Raw genomic sequence first — 19,823 nt, forward strand, 5'->3', positions numbered from 1 at the left:
TTGCGACCAAGCTTTAACTTCCTGACTGATGTCTTGAGATGTTGATTCAATATATCCACATAATTTTCCTTCCTCATGATGCCATCTATTTTGTGAAGTGCACCATTCCCTCTTGCAGCAAAGCACCCCCACAGCATGATGCTGCCACCCCCGTGCTTCACGGTTGGGATGGTGTTCTTCGGCTTGCATGTGACCCCCTTTTTCCTCCAAACATAACAATGGTCATTATTTTACATTTTAGTCATTTAGCAGACGCTCTTATCCAGAGCGACTTACAGTGGATACATTATTTAATTTTTTTCATTATGGCCAAACAGTTATATTTTTGTTTCATCAGACCAGAGGACATTTCTCCAAAAAGTACGATCTTTGTCCCTATGTGCAGTTGCAAACCGTAGTCTGGCTTTTTTATGGCGGTTTTGGAGCAGTGGCTTCTTCTTTGCTGAGCGGCCTTTCAGGTTATGTCGATATAGGACTCGTTTTACTGTGGCTATAGATACTTTTATATCTGTTTCCTCCAGCATCTTCACAAGGTCCTTTGCTGTTGTTCTGGGATTGATTTGCACTTTTCTCACCAAAGTACGTTCATCTCTAGGAGACAGAACGTGACTCCTTCCTGAGCGGTATGACATCTGCGTGGTCCCATGGTGTTTATACTTGCGTACTATTGTTTGTACAGATGAACGTGGTACCTTCAGGTGTTTGGAAATTGGCAATGCTACCAAATACTAATTGAGTGTATGTAAACTTCTGACCCAATGTGATGAAAGACATAAAAGCTGAAATAAATCATTATCTCTACTATTATTCTGACATTTCATATTCTTAAAATAAAGTGGTGATCCTAACTGACCTAAGAGAGGGAATTTGTACTGGATTAAATGTCAGGAATTGTGAAAAACTGAGTTTAAATGTATTTGGCTAAGGTGTATGTAAACTTCAGACTTCAACTGTATATAAAACTCAGCAAAATAAGAAATGTCCTTTTTTCTTTCAAAGATAATTCGTAAAATTCCAAATAACTTCACAGATTTTCATTGAAAAGGGTTTAAACACTGTTTCCCATTCTTTTTCAATGAACCATAAACAATTAATGAACATGCACCTGTGGAACGGTCTTTCAGACACTAAAAGCTTACAGACGGTAGGCAATTAAGGTCACAGTTATGAAAACTTAGGACACTAAAGAGGCCTTTCTACTGACTCTGAAAAATACCAAAAGAAAGATGCCGAGTGTCCCTGCTCATCTGCATGAACGTGCCCTAGGCATGCTGCAAGGAGGCATAAGCACTGCAGATGTGGCCAGGGCAATAAATTGCAATGTCCATACTGTGAGACGCCTAAGACAGCGCTACAGGGAGACAGGACGGACAGCTGATCGTCCTCGCAGTGGCAGACCACGTGTAACAACACCTGCACAGGATCGGTACATCCGAACATCACACCTGCGGGACAGGTACAGGGTGGCAACAACAACTGCCTGAGTTACACCAGGAACGCACAATCCCTCCATCAGTGCTCAGACTGTCCACAAAAGCAGAGAGAGGCTGTACTGAGGGCTTGTAGGCCTGTTGTAAGGCAGGTCCTCACCAGACATCACTGGCAACAACGTCGCCTATGGGCACAAACCCACCGTCGCTGGACCAGACAGGACAGGCAAAAAGTGCTCTTCACTGACGAGTTGCGGTTTTGTCTAACCAGGGGTGATGGTCGGATTTGCGTTTATCGTGGAAGGAATGGGCATTACACTGAGGCCTGTACTCTGGAGCAGGATCGATTTGGTGGTGGAGGGTCCGTCATGGTCTGGGGCGGTGTCACAGCATCATCGGACTGAACTTGTTGTCATTGCAGGCAATCTCAACGCTGTGCGTTACAGGGAAGACTCTCTCATGTGGTACCCTTCCTGCAGGCTCATCCTGACATGACCCTCCAGCATGACAATGCCACCAGCCATACTGCTCATTCTGTGCGTGATTTCCTGCAAGACAGGAATGTCAGTGTTCTGCCATGGCCAGCTTAGAGTCCGGATCTCAATCCCATTGAGCACGTCTGGGACCTGTTGGATCGGAGGGTGAGGGCTAGGGCCATTCCCCCCAGAAATGTCTGAGAACTTGCAGGTGCCTTGGTGGAAGAGTGGGGTAACATCTCACAGCAAGAACTGGCAAATCTGGTGCAGTCCATGAGGAGGAGATGCACTGCAGTACGTAATGCAGCTGGTGGCCACACCAGATACTGACTGTTAATTTTGACCACCCCTTTGTTCAGGGACACATTATTCAATTTATGTTAGTCACATGTATGTGGAACTTGTTCAGTTTATGTCTCAGTTGTTGAATCTTGTTATGTTCATACAAATATTTACACGTTAAGTTTGCAGAAAATAAATGCAGTTGACAATGAGAGGACGTTTCTTTTTTTGCTGAGTTTATATATTTGTGAAAAAAATATATGGGAGATTGGAAGTGATGCAGACAATTACATTGATTGAAGTTATAATCTATCTGCAATATTAAAGCTGATCTACCCCCTAAAAAATAAAATAACAAATAAAAAGCCGTCTGTAGCCGCTTCGTTTTTAAAGCTGCAATATGTAACTTTACGGGCGACCTGACAAAATTCACATAGAAATGTGTGTTATAGATCTGTCATTCGCATTGAAAGCAAGTCTAAGAAGCAGCAGATTTGTTCTATATGCGCTATTTCTATGCTTCCCATTCTTATGTTTTGTTTTTGCGGCTTTTACTTTCAGTTTTGTACACCAGCTGGTTATGGAAAACATATTTCACAGCGGTTTAGATGGTACAATGATTCTCTATACTATACTTGCTTGTTTTGTCACCGGATTTTAGCAACCAGGAAATGGCAGAGCGATTTCTGCATAGTGCACCTTTAATAATAGATGAGCAACATGTGTGAAGGGAAAATTGTGTTCATGCTATAGACAGGCAAGATCACAGAGTAACCTTCAGAAGGAAAAAAAGTAGAAAAAAACTCAAACTGTGGGTTGGATGCCTGGAAAATAAGGTTACTCAGAGGTTGTAATAACATATAATCATATCCTGAAATAGTTTTTTTCAAGGTGGATAGTAGGTGCAATATACAGTATTGACTCACAGCCACAGCCAAGGAACAGTAACACTGAGGACCTGCAAATAACAACCAAAGTTCTGGTTTGCTGTGGGAGCCTCACAGGGGACTAATCCACTGATCTGAGCCAGCTGGCCAGTCAGCCCTGCAGCAGCAAACCCATTTACCTCACCTGTCTATCAGACTGTCTCACACCACCAGCATAACCATGGAGGGTTAACCTGGTGACCTCTCACCTATAGGACACAAGCCCCCTCACAGGGTTTTGACTAGATGGGATACAACTTTTGTCAGTTTTGACTTTTCGTAGTAGGTTAGGAGAACTTACACGGCAGGTTAGGATAATTAACGTAGCAGGTTAGGAAAATTAGGTTACGGTTAGGAAACGGGTTAGCTAAAATGCCCCCCATTTTTTTCCTCTTTTCATTTATTTGAAAATAAAAGCTGTATTCCTTCTAGCCATGACCCCCTCACAGCTACAGCAAACTGCAGTAGAGATAGTGTGGTTAAACCAGACTTAACGCTGTGCTCACCATTGTTAACGTGAAGTGAAATAATGGTAAAAAGAACATATCAGTTTGAATGCCAGATAATAACTGATAATAATTGAGTGTGAAAAGTAATCAGTCCCTTGATTGCTCTCAGTCTCACAGTTTAATCAATGCTTTTTGCCTCGTGCCTATTTGGGAAAATAGCAAGCTAGCTAGAGGCATTGATTGTTGAAAATTACCACCATTTACTTGTTTGCCTTTTTCCCTAACCCATACTCCTATAAGTGTGCAAAGGATATTATCAGATGCATCTGAAATGGCACCCTATTCCCTATATAGTACACTACTGTTGATCAGGGCCCACTATAGGGAATAGGGCCTGGTCAAAAGTAGTGCACTATAGAGGGAATAGGATGCAATTTAGGACGCACACTATTTCCAGTGCCTTAATTACAGCTCATGTGGCTCGTTAATGAGATAAATAGTTGAATTAATCCACTGGGAGGTAATTACTGATTGGAGACACTGATTGTGATGAGTCAGTCAGTCCTACGTGGTTACTGTTAAATTAACATATAGATCATCTACCTCATCCAAAACATATCTGGCATTTTCAATGTGGAACTGTCTGACTCCGCTCTCTCCTGTCTCCTCTCTCTAAAGCAGTGTTTCTCAATCCTGGTCTTGGGGACCCAAAGCGGTGGATTTTTCTTTTGCCCTAGCACTGCAACATGAAATCATAGGAAAACGTCATCTTGGCATATTTTTGCAATAATGTAAAATGTCACAGCAGCTGACGTTTTCTCAATACATTACAGTCAATTGGAAATGATGAGTGTCTCAGGGCTGGCGTTTTTCTTAATACTTTGCAGTCAATTGGAAATGATGAGTGTCACAGGGTTGAAGCTTTTCTTGTTCATCTCATGTCTGTCTCTCTCTCTCTCTCTCTCTCTCTCTCTCTACCTCCTCTTTATCCCCCCTCATTCTCTTTTCTCTCCCTCCCCCTTCTTTTACCCCCCTCCACCCTCTCCGTCGCTTTCCCCTTCCCTCACTCTCCCTCTTCTCTCTCTCCCTCCTTCCCCCTCCATACTCTCTCTGTCCAGGCAGACAGACAGACAGACAGACAGACAGACAGACAGGCAGGCAGGCAGGCAGACAGGCAGGCAAACAGGCAGACAGACAGTGAGGCAGTTAGGCAGACAGGCAGGCAAACAGGCAGACAGACAGACAAAGACAGTTTCAAGTAAATCTAAAAACCAAATGACCAATATCCTCTTCAGAATTCATTCAGGAATTCAGAACAAGGAAACTAATTCTAGAACTGCAAGACCATTGTGTCCAATGGGGGTCATGCTTTTAGATCAATTGACTTCAAATTACATATGCCGGGTTATGACGGTCCCCCGGTCACAAATATGTAACATTTGGGAAGATTAACCCTTTTTAACCCTTTGAAACCGCCTCTATGACCACCCAAATAAGTCACTTCCTGTAATCGCAGGAAGCTGAAATTCAATATGCGGCTCCTGGGGACACTCTTTAACATACAGTATTGACTCTCAGTATTTTTACGTCCATGTCTTTGAGTGGATATGTCTGTCTGTCTGTGAGTTTATGTCTTTCTGCCTGCTTGTCTGTCTGAGTTTACCTATTGCAGCTCTATCACCAGCTTTTTTAGCCTTGAATGGGATGTATTGACTTATGCGCCAATACCCTTGATGCATATCTATGCATCAATATCCTGTCTATGGAGGTGGGAAAGTGGAGAGAGGTGGAGATGGGAGATAGCGGAGGGAGAGGGGAAAGGGAGAGAGTTGAGAGGGAGAGGGTGAATGAGGGGGAAGAGAGAGATAGCGAGAGATGAGGGAGAAATAGATAGGAGAGAGAGGGAGGGAGGGAGAGAGAGAGGAGGGTGTAATGTTTGTGATGCCTTTGTCTATGCATCCATATTGTGATGCTAATCTTCCCCCATTGAATGCAATGTATTCACTAAAGCATCAACCCTGTGACACTCATCTTTTCCTATTGACTACATTTTACTTATATAAGATTCAATTTGTTGATGCTTATCTTTTCCCATTGACCACTATATATTGACTTAAGCATTAACCCTGTGACACATCCTTTCACATTGAACCCAGTATTTAGTATTTTATTAGGATCCCCATTAGCTTCAGCCAAAGCTGCAGCTACTCTTCCTGGGATTCACACGAAACACAAAACATGACATAATACATAACATTAATAGAAAATTAAAGGACAGAACTACATAACATGACATAATACATAACATTAATAGACAGGTACAGAAATAAAACACATTTCAAATAAGAATACACACTTTCATTTTCCATGCAATCCATGCAACATGTACTCACATTAAGGGCTATACTGCAATCATACAGTGCATTCGGAAAGTATTCAGACCCCTTGACTTTTACGTTACAGCCTTATTCTAAGCCTTGATTTTTCCCTCATCAGAATGAAAGCAAAAACAGGTTATTAGAAATTTTAGCAAATGTATTAAAAATAAAACACTGAAATATAACATTTACATAAGTATTCAGACCCTTTACTCAGTACTTTGTTGAAGCACCGTTGGCAGCGATTACAGCCTCGAGTCTTCTTGAGTATGACGCTACAAGCTTGGCACACCTGTATTTGGGGAGTTTCTCCCATTCTTCTCTGCAAATCCTCTCAAGCTCTGTCAGGTTGGATGGGCAGCATCGCTGCACAGCTATTTTCAGGTCTCTCCAGAGATGTTAGATCGGCTTCAAGTCCGGGCTCTGGCTGGGCCACTCAAGGACATTCAGAGACTTGTCCCGAAGCCCCTCCTGCATTGTCTTGGCTGTGTGCTTAGGGTCGTTGTCGTGTTGGAAGGTGAACCTTCGCCCCAGTCAGGTCCTGAGTGCTCTGGAGCAGGTTTTCATTAAGGATCTCTCCGTACTTAGCTCCATTTATCTTTCCCTCGATCCTGACTAGTCTCCCAGTCCCTGCCACTGAAAAACATCCCGACAGCATAATGCTGCCACCACCATGCTTCACCGTAGGGATGGTGCCAGGTTTCCTCCAGATGTGACGCTTGGCATTCAGGCCAAAGAGTTCAATCTAGGTTTCATCAGACCAGAGAATCATGTTTCTCATGGTCTGAGAGTCCTTTAGGTGCCTTTTGGCAAACTCCAAGTGGGCTGTCATGTGCCTTTTACTGAGGAGTGGCTTCCCTCTGACCACTCTACCATAAAGGCCTAATTGGTGGAGTGCTGCGTAGATGGTTGTCCTTCTGGAAGGTTTTCCCATCTCCAAAGAGGAACTCTGGAGCTCTGTCAGAGTGACCATCGGGTTCTTGGTCACCTCCCTGACAAAGGCCCTTCTCCCCCGATTGCTCAGTTTGGCTGGGCGGCCAGCTCTAGGGAGAGTCTTGGTGGTTCCAAACTTCTTCCATTTAAGAATGATGGAGGCCACTGTGTACTTGGGGACCTTCAATGCTGCAGACATTTTTTGGTACACTTCCACAGATCTATGCCTCTACACAATCCTGTCTCTGAGCTCTACAGACAATTCCTTCAAATCAAATCAAAATCAAATCAAATCAAATTTTATTGGTCACATGCGCCGAATACAACAGGTGCAGACATTACAGTGAAATGCTTACTTACAGCCCTTAACCAACAGTGCATTTATTTTTAACAAAAAAAGTAAAAATAAAACAGCAACAAAAAAAGTGTTGAGAAAAAAAAGAGCAGAAGTAAAATAAAGTAACAGTAGGGAGGCTATATATACAGGGGGGTACCGTTGCAGAGTCAATGTGCGGGGGCACTGGCTAGTTGAGGTAGTTGAGGTAATATGTACATGTGGATAGAGTTAAAGTGACTATGCATAAATAATTAACAGAGTAGCAGCAGCGTAAAAAGGATGGGGTGGGGGGGCAGTGCAAATAGTCCGGGTAGCCATGATTAGCTGTTCAGGAGTCTTATGGCTTGGGGGTAGAAGCTGTTGAGAAGTCTTTTGGACCTAGACTTGGCACTCCGGTACCGCTTGCCGTGCGGTAGCAGAGAGAACAGTCTATGACTAGGGTGGCTGGAGTCTTTGACAATTTTGAGGGCCTTCCTCTGACACCGCCTGGTATAGAGGTCCTGGATGGCAGGAAGCTTGGCCCCAGTGATGTACTGGGCCGTACGCACTACCCTCTGTAGTGCCTTGCGGTCGGAGGCCAAGCAGTTGCCATACCAGGCGGTGATGCAACCAGTCAGGATGCTCTCGATGGTGCAGCTGTAGAATTTTTGAGGATCTGAGGACCCATGCCAAATATTTTCAGTCTCCTGAGGGGGAATAGGCTTTGTCGTGCCCTCTTCACGACTGTCTTGGTGTGTTTGGACCATGATAGTTCGTTGGTGATGTGGACACCAAGGAACTTGAAGCTCTCAACCTGTTCCACTACAGCCCGTCGATGAGAATGGGGGCGTGCTCAGTCCTCTTTTTTTTCCCTGTAGTCCACAATCATCTCCTTTGTCTTGGTCACGTTGAGGGAGAGGTTGTTGTCCTGGCACCACACGGCCAGGTCTCTGGCCTCCTCCCTATAGGCTGTCTCATCGTTGTCGGTGATCAGGCCTACCACTGTTGTGTCGTCGGCAAACTTAATGATGGTGTTGGAGTCGTGCCTGGCCATGCAGTCATGGGTGAACAGAGAGTACAGGAGGGGACTGAGCACGCACCCCTGAGGGGCCCCCGTGTTGAGGATCAGTGTGGCAGATGTGTTGTTACCTACCCTTACCACCTGGGGGCGGCCCGTCAGGAAGTCCAGGATCCAGTTGCAGAGGGAGGTGTTTAGTCCCAGGATCCTTAGCTTAGTGATGAGCTTAGAGGGCACTATGGTGTTGAATGCTGAGCTGTAGTCAATGAATAGCATTCTCACGTGGGTGTTCCTCTTGTCCATGTGGGAAAGGGCAGTGTGGAGTGCAATAGAGATTGCATCATCTGTGGATCTGTTGGGCGGTATGCAAATTGGAGTGGGTCTAGGGTTTCTGGGATAATGCTGTTGATGTGAGCCATGACCAGCCTTTCAAAGCACTTCATGGCTTCGACCTCATGGGTTGGTTTTTGTCAACTGTGGGACCTTATATAGTCAGGTGTGTGCCTTTCCAAATCATGTCCAATCAATTGAATTTACCACAATTGGACTCCAATCAAGTTGTAGAAATATCAAGGATAATCAATGGAAACAGGATGCACCTGAGTCTCATAGCAAAGGGTCTGAATACTAATGTAAATAAGGTATTTCTGTTTTTTATTTGTAATACATTTGCAAAAATGTTTTAAAACCTTTTTTCACTTCGTCATTATGGGGTATTGTGTGTACATTGATGAGGGAAAAAATGAATTTAATCAATTTTAGAATAATGCTGTAACATAACAAAATGTGGAAAAAGGGAAGGGGTCTGAATACTTTCCGAATGCACTGTACATTTTGTGCCAGTTGCTTACTATTACAATTGCAGATCCTGATCCTAATCTTTCAGAAGCAGTTGTTCTGTAAACACTAGCGAGACTCTCACAATATTAGGAACCACCAGTGTCCTTGGTTCTCCCGTTTGACATCAATGCTATTTATAATAATAATAATAATAATAATAATAATAATAATAATAATAATAATAATAATAATAATATGATTCATACATGCTACTGAATGCAAGTGCAACGAAAGCGACAATGGAAGTGCAACAATTCCTCCAGCTAAGGCTTCAACCACAGTTTTCACCCTAGCAACCATGCCATTCAGCTCATAAAAGCTACAGATGGAGTTTCCTCCCCGCTAAGGCTTCAATTTAATCCTTCACCTCAGCAACTGTGTTGGATTTTTCCTCCAGCTAAAGTTTCAATTTAATCCTTCACTTTAGCTACATACAGTGGGGCAAAAAAGTATTTAGTCAGCCACCAATTGTGCAAGTTCTCCCACTTAAAAAGATGAGAGAGGCCTGTAAATTTAATCATAGGTACACGTCAACTATGACAGACAAAATTAGAAAAAAAAATCCAGAAAATCACATTGTAGGATTTTTTATGAATTTATTTGCAAATTATGGTGGAAAATAAGTATTTGGTCAATAACAAAAGTTTCTCAATACTTTGTTATATACCCTTTGTTGGCAATGACACAGGTCAAACGTTTTCTGTATGTCTTCACAAGGTTTTCATACACTGTTGCTGGTATTTTGGCCCATTCCTCCATGCAGATCTCCTCTAGAGCAGTGATGTTTTGGGGCTGTCGCTGGGCAACACAGACTTTCAACTCCCTCCAAAGATTTTCTATGGGGTTGAGATCTGGAGACTGGCTAGGCCACTCCAGGACCTTGAAATGCTTCTTACGAAGCCACTCCTTCGATTACCCGGGCGGTTTGTTTGGGATCATTGTCATGCTGAAAGACCCAGCCACGTTTCATCTTCAATGCCCTTGCTGATGGAAGGAGGTTTTCACTCAAAATCTCACGATACATGGCCCCATTCATTCTTTCCTTTACACGAATCAGTCGTCCTGGTCCCTTTGCAGAAAAACAGCCCCAAAGCATGATGTTTCCACCCCCACGCTTCACAGTAGGTATGGTGTTCTTTGGATGCAACTCAGCATTCTTTGTCCTCCAAACACGACGAGTTGAGTTTTTACCAAAAAGTTCTATTTTGGTTTCATATGACATTCTCCCAATCCTCTTCTGGATCATCCAAATGCACTCTAGCAAACTTCAGACGGGCCTGGACATGTACTGGCTTAAGCAGGGGGACACGTCTGGCACTGCATGATTTGAGTCCCTGGCGGCGTAGTGTGTTACTGATGGTAGGCTTTGTTACTTTTGTCCCAGCTCTCTGCAGGTCATTCACTAGGTCCCCCCGTGTGGTTCTGGGATTTTTGCTCACCGTTCTTGTGATCATTTTGACCCCACGGGGTGAGATCTTGCGTGGAGCCCCAGATCGAGGGAGATTATCAGTGGTCTTGTATGTCTTCCATTTCCTAATATTTGCTCCCACAGTTGATTTCTTCAAACCAAGCTGCTTACCTATTGCAGATTCAGTCTTCCCAGCCTGGTGCAGGTCTACAATTTTGTTTCTGGTGTCCTTTGACAGCTCTTTGGTCTTGGCCATAGTGGAGTTTGGAGTGTGACTGTTTGAGGTTGTGGACAGGTGTCTTTTATACTGATAACAAGTTCAAACAGGTGCCATTAATACAGGTAACAAGTGGAGGACAGAAGAGCCTCTTAAAGAAGAAGTTACAGGTCTATGAGAGCCAGAAATCTTGCTTGTTTGTAGGTGACCAAATACTTATTTTCCACCATAATTTGCAAATAAATTCATTAAAAATCCTACAATGTGATTTTCTGGAATTTGTTTTCTCAATTTGTCTGTCATAGTTGACGTGTACCTATGATGAAAATTACAGGCCTCTCTCATCTTTTTAAGTGGGAGAACTTGCACAATTGGTGGCTGACTAAATACTTTTTTTCCCCACTGTATATGGACTTTTTAGAGCCCATAAAGGGTTAACTAAGGTATAGTGCAATGGTTTGCAGTCTACAGCCCGTAAAGGGTTAGCTAAGGTATAGTGCGTGGCCTTTGGACTTATTCATAAAATGAATAAAGTCCCCTTCATATGGAGTTTCCTCTGGTTCTCTTATGGAGTTTCCTCCTGTTCTCTTATGGAGTTTCCCCCGGTTCTCATAAACTTGTTTTGCATTTTCATTTCAATTCCCTACACCACACTCACACCCAGAAGCATCCACCAGTCACACACAAAATAAGAATACACTTTCACACACATCAATAAAACTTTGCTCTATTGACTAGCATAAGTAAGCTGACCAGACTATCATATCATATGGAGCAGTACGTCCTTACTCTACTGAGGCTTTACTTACAATTTCTTTCTCTGAGCAGGCTCTGATATCCTGATGCCAAGGGCACATCTTATCTTTAACTTTAACCTAAACACCAGATGTGCTCAGGAGGGAGATGCTTCAGCTATTTAGGTCAGAGTTGTTGTGCTGTGATATGTTGTTTTTAAACAAATGTATTGAGATAAACCTCAACCGTGTGACACTCATCTTTTCGTATTGAATGCAATGTATTGACATAAACGTCAACCCTGTGACACTCATCTTTTCCCATTGACTGCAATGTACTGAGAAAAACACCAACCCTGTGACACATCTTTTCCCATTGACTGCAATGTATTGAGATAAACGTCAACCCTGTGACACTCATCTTTTCCCATTGACTGCAATGTATACTCTGAGTTGATATTCACGTAATAGGAAGGAATTCCCCTCGGCTACGCCCACAAATTGGGGAAAACAAACATTCTTTCCTACTGACCCCCCATTGTAAAAGAGCCAACTTCGTCGTCGATTTGTTGTTATACGGAAATAACAAAACATGCCAAAAAGCTGCTGTGTTGCTATGTCAAACATCCCGACTATGGTTCGCTTTGCTCACACGTAGGGAAATGGAGCCTGCGAGAAGAGCCCTGTGGCTTCAGGCTACTTGGGGTGGGAAAGTGGGAAATGTGGGGACCCGTTTGTAACTCCACTAACTATTTGTCGCTGTATAGTCCGTTTGTTTGCGTTGTCGGTCTTGGCTAGCTTATGTTCTGGTAGGTAGGTAGCTAGCACTCACTCACTCATGTGGCTGCTAGCACCATCATGAAAAGGGACTTGAGGGAAGCCCTACAATATTATGTTTTTCTAGGTAGTGAGAATGCTCAGAGCAGGCAATGTTGAAAAGTTACCTTAAGACTTGTAGTACTTTTCTTAAATGTAGTTTTGTAATTGATTAAAACAAGCAGAAAACAAGCAAATTGCATTTGAAAAAGGTCAAGTATTTGCTCTGAGTCAATGGGGTAACCTAGGTTGTTTTCCCCACAGGTGGGCGGGGCCGCGACATTCTATGTAATACCGACTGGGACTATTGAGAAAAACGTCAGCTCCTGTGACATTTTCAGGCTGATAATGGGCTGAGCACTGACACATCTGATTCCACTAGCCAAAGGCTTGATGAGTTGATTAGTTGAATCAGGTGTGTTAGTGCTAGGGCAAAAACAAAAATGTTCCCCCATTTGGGTCCCCAGGACCAGGATTGGGAAACACTGCTCTAAAGTGATTTTATCAGGCTCAGAGCAGGTGGTGTTCATGTTTCTGATAATCTGCACACGTGGCTAAACAGGTTTACAAGATTGCAGGATTGCAGCTATCTGACGGGAGTTATTACTTACATGTTACTGTTTATCTATTTTAGGCTACTGTATATCTATTCTGTCAGAGACCTAACTGTCATGATCAGTACAGACAATAGCAGTAGGAGCCTCCCACAGCCCCAGAGCAGACAGAACAAAACTCAGCCAGTAATGACAGTACTGCATGGTATTAATATACTAATGGTATTCCTCACCCCCATTACATGCTTCGAAGTGCAATACAAGCACACATCTAATTACTTATTAAATTCATGTTCCATCATTTCTATAAATATTTTGAAAGGCGAGTAAGCCAGCTTGCTGAGAGGAAATCAGGACTGGGTGATATAAGAAGTGATGGGGGGTGTTGGTGGTGGGTGGGACGAGGGAATATCTCTCCTTTAATGTTTAAATCAACATTGGAACCCAATTCCCCTTCCTATATAAAACATTGCAGCAAACAAGTCTTTCAACATCCTTTGGTCAAAATGAATTGACATTTGCTGTGATACTCAGCATGGGAGAACAGAGGAAAGTGATTCCCAGTTGGCATATGTGGGAGGCAGATAAGACTTCTTATCTAACCATTAATGATGCCCAAAAGGAAAATCGGATTTTGGAGGAAGATGTAGCTATGTACCACTGATATAATTGTTGTTACTGGGAGGAAAGAATTCAGAATCAGCATAGAGATGTTGCCAGTCTGAAAGGATTGATATTACTTTGTTCTGTACACACAAAAAGGGCGGCAGGTAGCCTAGCGGTTGAGAGTGTTGGGCCAGTAACCAAAAGGTTGCTGGTTCAAATCCCTGAGCCGACTAGGTGAAAATACATTTTACAATGTGCCCTTGAGCAAGGCACTTAACCTTCATTGCTCCTGTAAGTTGAGCATCTGCTAAAATGTAACATTTAAGCATTGTACTGATAATGCACTTACAAACACACAGGGGCATTAGGTTATTCTCCTGTTTCTCCAGCCGGCTGGCTAGCAGTCCCAGCAGGGACCTATTATTAAATTCACATGGAGGTGCTTCACTACTGACTTAATAATATAGCGTCTCTAATGACTTAATATAGCATCTGGTCCCTTATTGGACCTGGCAGTTATTCCCTTGGTACTGTATGCACTATGCATATCCCGCAGAGGTGCACAGACTCGTCCTTTAGATCCCACAGGTACACAGACTCGTCCTTTAGATCCTGCAGGTACACAGACTTCCTATGAATGTAGGAACCCAATGTACATCTGTGCATTATTCTCAGGAATCCCATACACAGAGTCAGAGGCTGGGCTGACAATCAATGCAGTTGTACAATGTATTGATTTAGCAGATTTCAATCCGTGGAGATGCAATGTTTTCTGGCTATTTGAATTGGAAAATATATGATCCCCATTCCCAGTAGCTGTACAGATGTAGGATCTTAATTTGAGCCAGTTTGCTACAGCAGGGAAATAATCCTGCAACAACAGGAAATGTGAATTATTATGTGGATTATATGATTTAATTTTTGTAATTATATGGGTTGGTACATTTTTCGTAAGGGAAAATGAAGTCTGAAATTTCTAAGTGGAAATTACAAACTTCAGAAGCCTTTTTAAAACTCAAATACACTACGAGTTTAAAATGTCCTGCATTGCAGGAAAGTTATCCTGCAACAGGGTGATCAAATTAAGATCCTACATCTGTACTGTGCTACATCTCCTTTTTAATCTGAAGATATACAGTCGTGGTCAAAGGTTTTGAGAATGACACAAGTATTGGTCTTCACAAAGTTTGCTGCTTCAGTGTTTTTAGATATTTTTGTCAGATGTTACTATGGTATACTGAAGTATAATTACAAGCATTCCATAAGTGTAAAAGGCTTTTATTGACAATTACATTAAGTTTATGCAAAGAGTCAATATTTGCAGTGTTGACCCTTCTTTTTCAAGACCTCTGCAATCTTCCCTGGCATGCTGTCTATTAACTTCTTGGCCATATCCTGACTGATGGCAGCCCATTCTTGCATAATCATTGCTTGGAGTTTGTCAGAATTTGTGGGTTTTTGTTTGTCCACCCGCCTCTTGAGGATTGACCACAAGTTCTCAATGGGATTAAGGTCTGGGGAGTTTCCTGGCCATGGACCCAAAATGTGGATGTTTTGTTCCCCGAGCCACTTAGTTATCTCTTTTGCCTTATGGCAAGGTGCTCCAACATGCTGGAAAAGGCATTGTTCGTCACCAAACTGTTATTGGATGGTTGGGAGAAGTTGCTCTCGGAGGATGTGTTGGTACCATTCTTTATTCATGGCTGTGTTCTTAGGCAAAATTGTGAGTGAGCCCACTCCCTTGGCTGAGAAGCAACCCCACACATGAATGGTCTCACGATGCTTTACTGTTGGCATGACACAGGACTGATGGTAGCGCACACCTTTTGTCCGGATGCCCCAAACAATCGGAAAGGGGATTCATCAGAGAAAATGACTTTACCCCAGTCCTCAGCAGTCCAATCCCTGTACCTTTTGCAGAATATCAGTCTGTCCCTGATGTTTTTCCTGGAGAGAAGTGGCTTCCTCGATGCCCTTCTTGATACCAGGCCATCCTCCAAAAGTATTTATTGGGCGCCCTGAAGCCTTCTTCACAACAATTGAACCTCTCTCCTTGAAGTTCTTGATGATCCGATAAATGGTTGATTTAGGTGCAATCTTACTAGCAGCAATATCCTTGCCTGTGAAGCCCTTTTTGTGCAAAGCAATGATGACGGCACATGTTTCCTTGCAGGTAACCATGGTTAACAGAGGAAGAACAATGATTTCAAGCACCACCCTCCTTTTAAAGCTTCCAGTCTGTTATTCTAACTCAATCAGCATGACAGAGTGATCTCCAGCTTTGTCCTCGTCAACACTCTCACCTGTGTTAACGAGAGAATCACTGACATGATGGCAGCTGGTCCTTTTGTGGCAGGGCTGAAATGCAGTGGAAATGTTTTTGGGGGATTAAGTTCATTTTCATGGCAAAGAGGGACTTCATCTGATCACTCATCATAACATTCTGGAGTATACGCAAATTGCCATCATAAAAACTGAGGCAGCAGACTTTGTGGAAATTAATATTTGTGTCATTCTCAAAACTTTTGACCACGACTGTAGGTGAGGGAAACTAGCCTGTTCCCAGATCTGTTTGTATAGCATAACTGATATGGTCAGATGGCAAAGACAGCACAAACAGATCTGGGATCAGGCTAAAAGGGAACCTCCTGAGAGAGAACAACTATTCCTCTTCAAAACAGACTTTCCTCCAGAACAATGCACTGAGAGATAACTTTTATCTCAGGCTTGTTTTTCATGCTGTCTGTGGTTCCAGCTGTGAGGAATTAGATCTGTTAAGGGAGGCTGTGTTCAGTAAGCCACGGTGAAAACTTAATCTGTACCACCGATTACCTCACCATTCATCAGTATGGGCCTGTTACATTATCATTCATCTTTGCTACGTTACCATTCATCTCAGCTAAGCAATTACATTACAGCTCATCAGGACAGTTCACATTCCTCATCGGAGACCAACAGTGACACACCATACTCCATCCTACACTGTCACAGTCAACCACAGGTGCCATGGCTACCACCTTGCAGCAAGCACTGTTGCTCTATGTCCCTGACCCAAGGAGGAGATGAGAGGAAAGGAGAGGAGGAGAGGAGGATAGAGGAGAGGAAGAGAGGATGAGAAGAGGAGAATAGAGGAGAGGTCTGAGGACTTGTGGGATCCAACTGTTTTACTGTGACAGATATGACACACCTGAGGGTTAGTTAGGACAGAAAGACCAAGCTACTCTGTTGTGTTGTTGGGATTAGGATGAACTCATGGCACAGAATGATGCAATGCACCAAAGTAGCTGTGAGAATAAGTGCATATGGGGTCAAAGACCATGCTCTCGAAAATGAAATGATTATGAAAAGGATGAGGCGATAACATAATTCACTGCCTGTTAAATCTGATGTTTCACAAGGAAGAGCTGACATGATTTCATCTCAGAGTTCAGAATCAAATCACCACACAGAGCAGGAAGTGAATACAGAAGTACATCTGAAGTACAAGTTCAAGTATAAGGGCCCATCAACCATGTAGAGTCCCCTCAGCCAACAGGACTCTACACCCCAAAAATATTGAATAGCAGTTCGGCTTAGAATACCGACACTGCGAATGCGAACGAATGAATGAATGCAAACAGAACAAAACAGCGGTACCAAGTAGGCCTAGTAAACAAAATATACGATCGATAAAAGGCATGACAATCTATATTCAGGCTAGTTACATTAATAAACAAAAGCAGTATACAAAAGGCAAATGGAGATCCAAATAACCAAAACACAGCCTACTAAATTGAGATGCAGCCATGCACAGCTGTCTTGCCAAACAAATAGGCCTATAGGTCCGCTTCAAACATCGAAAATCATGTTGTGATCTGGCACAATACACTTCTGTGGATCAAATTTGACCCATGTAATCAATTAAGCAATGCATCTGCAGTAACCGAGTATTCCAGCCACTCTCTTCCTATGAACCAGTTGCCATTAAATTCATGTTTTTGGACAGAAAACCTGCGGCTAGGGTAGGATTCTAGGTAACCTGGGCTGGCTCCTCTGTTCCAAGATCTTCAGGAACAGTCGGAGGTGGAGGGGGCTGTGGAGCCATTATCCTGGCGGTGCTTGTGCAAGGGTGGGTAGGCTCTGCACGCGGAGCTAGCTGGAGCTCGGCAGCATCATCGCTCTGGGCTTGGCGCCGGCCTCGGTGGTTTGATGCTGCTGCTGCTCATCGCTCTCCTTCTCCTTTGGCTTTGTTTGGGTACTTTGGAAAAGCACCTTTTTTATATCCATCGTCGCAGTGGCAGATTACCTGGTTCGAGCTAGCTAAATAGGCTAAGGCTAATAACACTAACGCTTTTTAGAGCTAGCTAAGAAGCTAACTAAACTCTGCAGTGGTGGAGCATGATGCCGAGTTGAGTGAAGCAGCTTCAATGGTAAACTTGACCCCGCCCTTATAAATCAATATAAAATATTACAGTCGAAGCATATCACGTTATTCACTTAGCCTACCACAGATGAGAATAGTTTTCCCCTGCTTTTTATGGAAACCCAAAGGAGTCATACATCCCCCAGTGGATTTCCATAGCTCCCATACACACCGCAGCGCTCTCTGTCCATTGTGCTGACAGCGCAGCGGAGATACAGATTTTGCGCCAACCTGTCACTCAATCATTTGAACTAAAACTGAGGTGGCACAAGTTTGAACTGAGGGGGCTAAGCCCCCTTTTGCCCCCTCAAGGAGCCGGGCACGCTACAGAGCCAATAGGTCTGTGGACAAAGTCATCAACATGGGCCTTCACTACATCCTCCAACACCTCGACAACCCAAGGACATACACAAGGATATTGTTTGTGGACTTTAGCTCAGCCTTCAACATAATCCTTCCGGACCTGCTACAGCAGAAACTCACTGAACTGAACGTACTCCATCTTCCGGTGGATCACTGACTTCCTGACCAACAGGACACAGCATGTTAAGATGGGAAAACATATTTCAGACTCCCCATCTCTCAGAACAGGGGAGCTGCAGGGTTGCATGCTCTCCCCCCTCCTCTACTGACTCTACACCAATGACTGCACCTCCAATGACGCATCAGTCAAACTACTCAAGTTTGCTGATGTCACCACCCTGGTTGGTCTCATCTCCGACGAGTTCAAGTACCGTGGAGAGATTGACCGCCTGATGGCCTGGTGCAGTCGCAACAATCTGGAACACAACACAGTCAAAACCGTGGAGATGATGGTTGACTACAGTAAATGCCCCCCACTATCTCTCCCCCCGCAAGAATGATAATTCAACCGTCAGCACGGCCAAGTCATTCAAATTCCTGGGGACCATCATCTCCCACAACCTCAAGTGGGAGGACAACATGTGGTCCTGTGGTCCTCTGTAGCTCAATTGGTAGAGAATGGTGCTTGTAACGCCAGGGTAGTGGGTTCGATCCCCGGGACCACCCATACGTAAAAATTTATGCACACATGACTGTAAGTCGCTTTGGATAAAAGCGTCTGCTAAATGGCATATTATATTATTATAACATCACAGTGGTGACTAAGAAGGCTCAACAGAGGATGTACTATCTGTTCCAGCTGAGGAAACTCAAACTCTCTCTGAGATTTCTGGTTCTGTTCTACACGTCCATCATTGAGTCCATCCTCACCTCTTCTATCACGTCTGGTTTGGGTCTGCGTCTGCCCACTGCAGCGCCCTCCATCAAGGACCTGCTTTACTCCAGGACAAGGAAGTGTGCAGGTAAGATCCTCGCCGACCCTGCCCACCCGGGACACCCCATATTTAAAAAACTCTGCTCTGGCAGACGGTTTAGGTCAATCATGAGCAAAACCACCCACCACCTGAACAGTTTCTTTCCCCATGCTGTGGCCCTCATCAACCGGCCATCGGGTTCATAGGGATTAATTGACTTTGCATTGGGCCGATTACTGCAGCTTGTCATCAATGACATCAATGATTGCACAACATCGAAATGCAGTGGATATAAAATCACTTTATATATTTGCAACGGCAGCATCCATCCCTCTGCTTATATAGATATATCCCCTATGTAAGTTGTATATTCCCACTATAATCAGCCTATACTCCAGAGTTTTATTTTTTAGTGTTCCGATATTGTATATTCTGTATGATGTCTAAGTGGAATTGTGTCTGTATTCTGTTTGTACAATGTCTATTGCTGGCAGCACCTTCTCACTAAGACAAATTCTAGGTATGTGTAAATGTACTTGGCGAAGATACTCAATATTTGTTTTAGCTGAGGTTCAAGTGTTATTCATATACAACATTGAGATAAATGAATCTATGAAATTATAGTGTTATACATTGAGATGAAAGAGAAAGGAAAACTGCAATGCTGGGATCAGCATGTTCTAGTTTGAGTTAGATGTTCTATAATTGAGAATTCTGGGAACCCATTGGCGAGGTAACCAGCCTATTCATCAGGGAGCAAT

The 19,823-nt window shown here is 43.4% G+C and overlaps 1 pseudogene; it reads left to right on the plus strand.

The window, feature by feature from the left end:
- Positions 1 to 19,268, plus strand: part of LOC121585777 — a 47,945-nt pseudogene extending 28,677 nt beyond the window's left edge.
- The last annotated feature ends 555 nt before the right edge of the window (positions 19,269 to 19,823 follow it).

Source organism: Coregonus clupeaformis, chromosome 17 (genome assembly GCF_020615455.1).
Source record: "Coregonus clupeaformis isolate EN_2021a chromosome 17, ASM2061545v1, whole genome shotgun sequence".
Taxonomy (NCBI): Eukaryota; Metazoa; Chordata; class Actinopteri; order Salmoniformes; family Salmonidae; genus Coregonus; species Coregonus clupeaformis.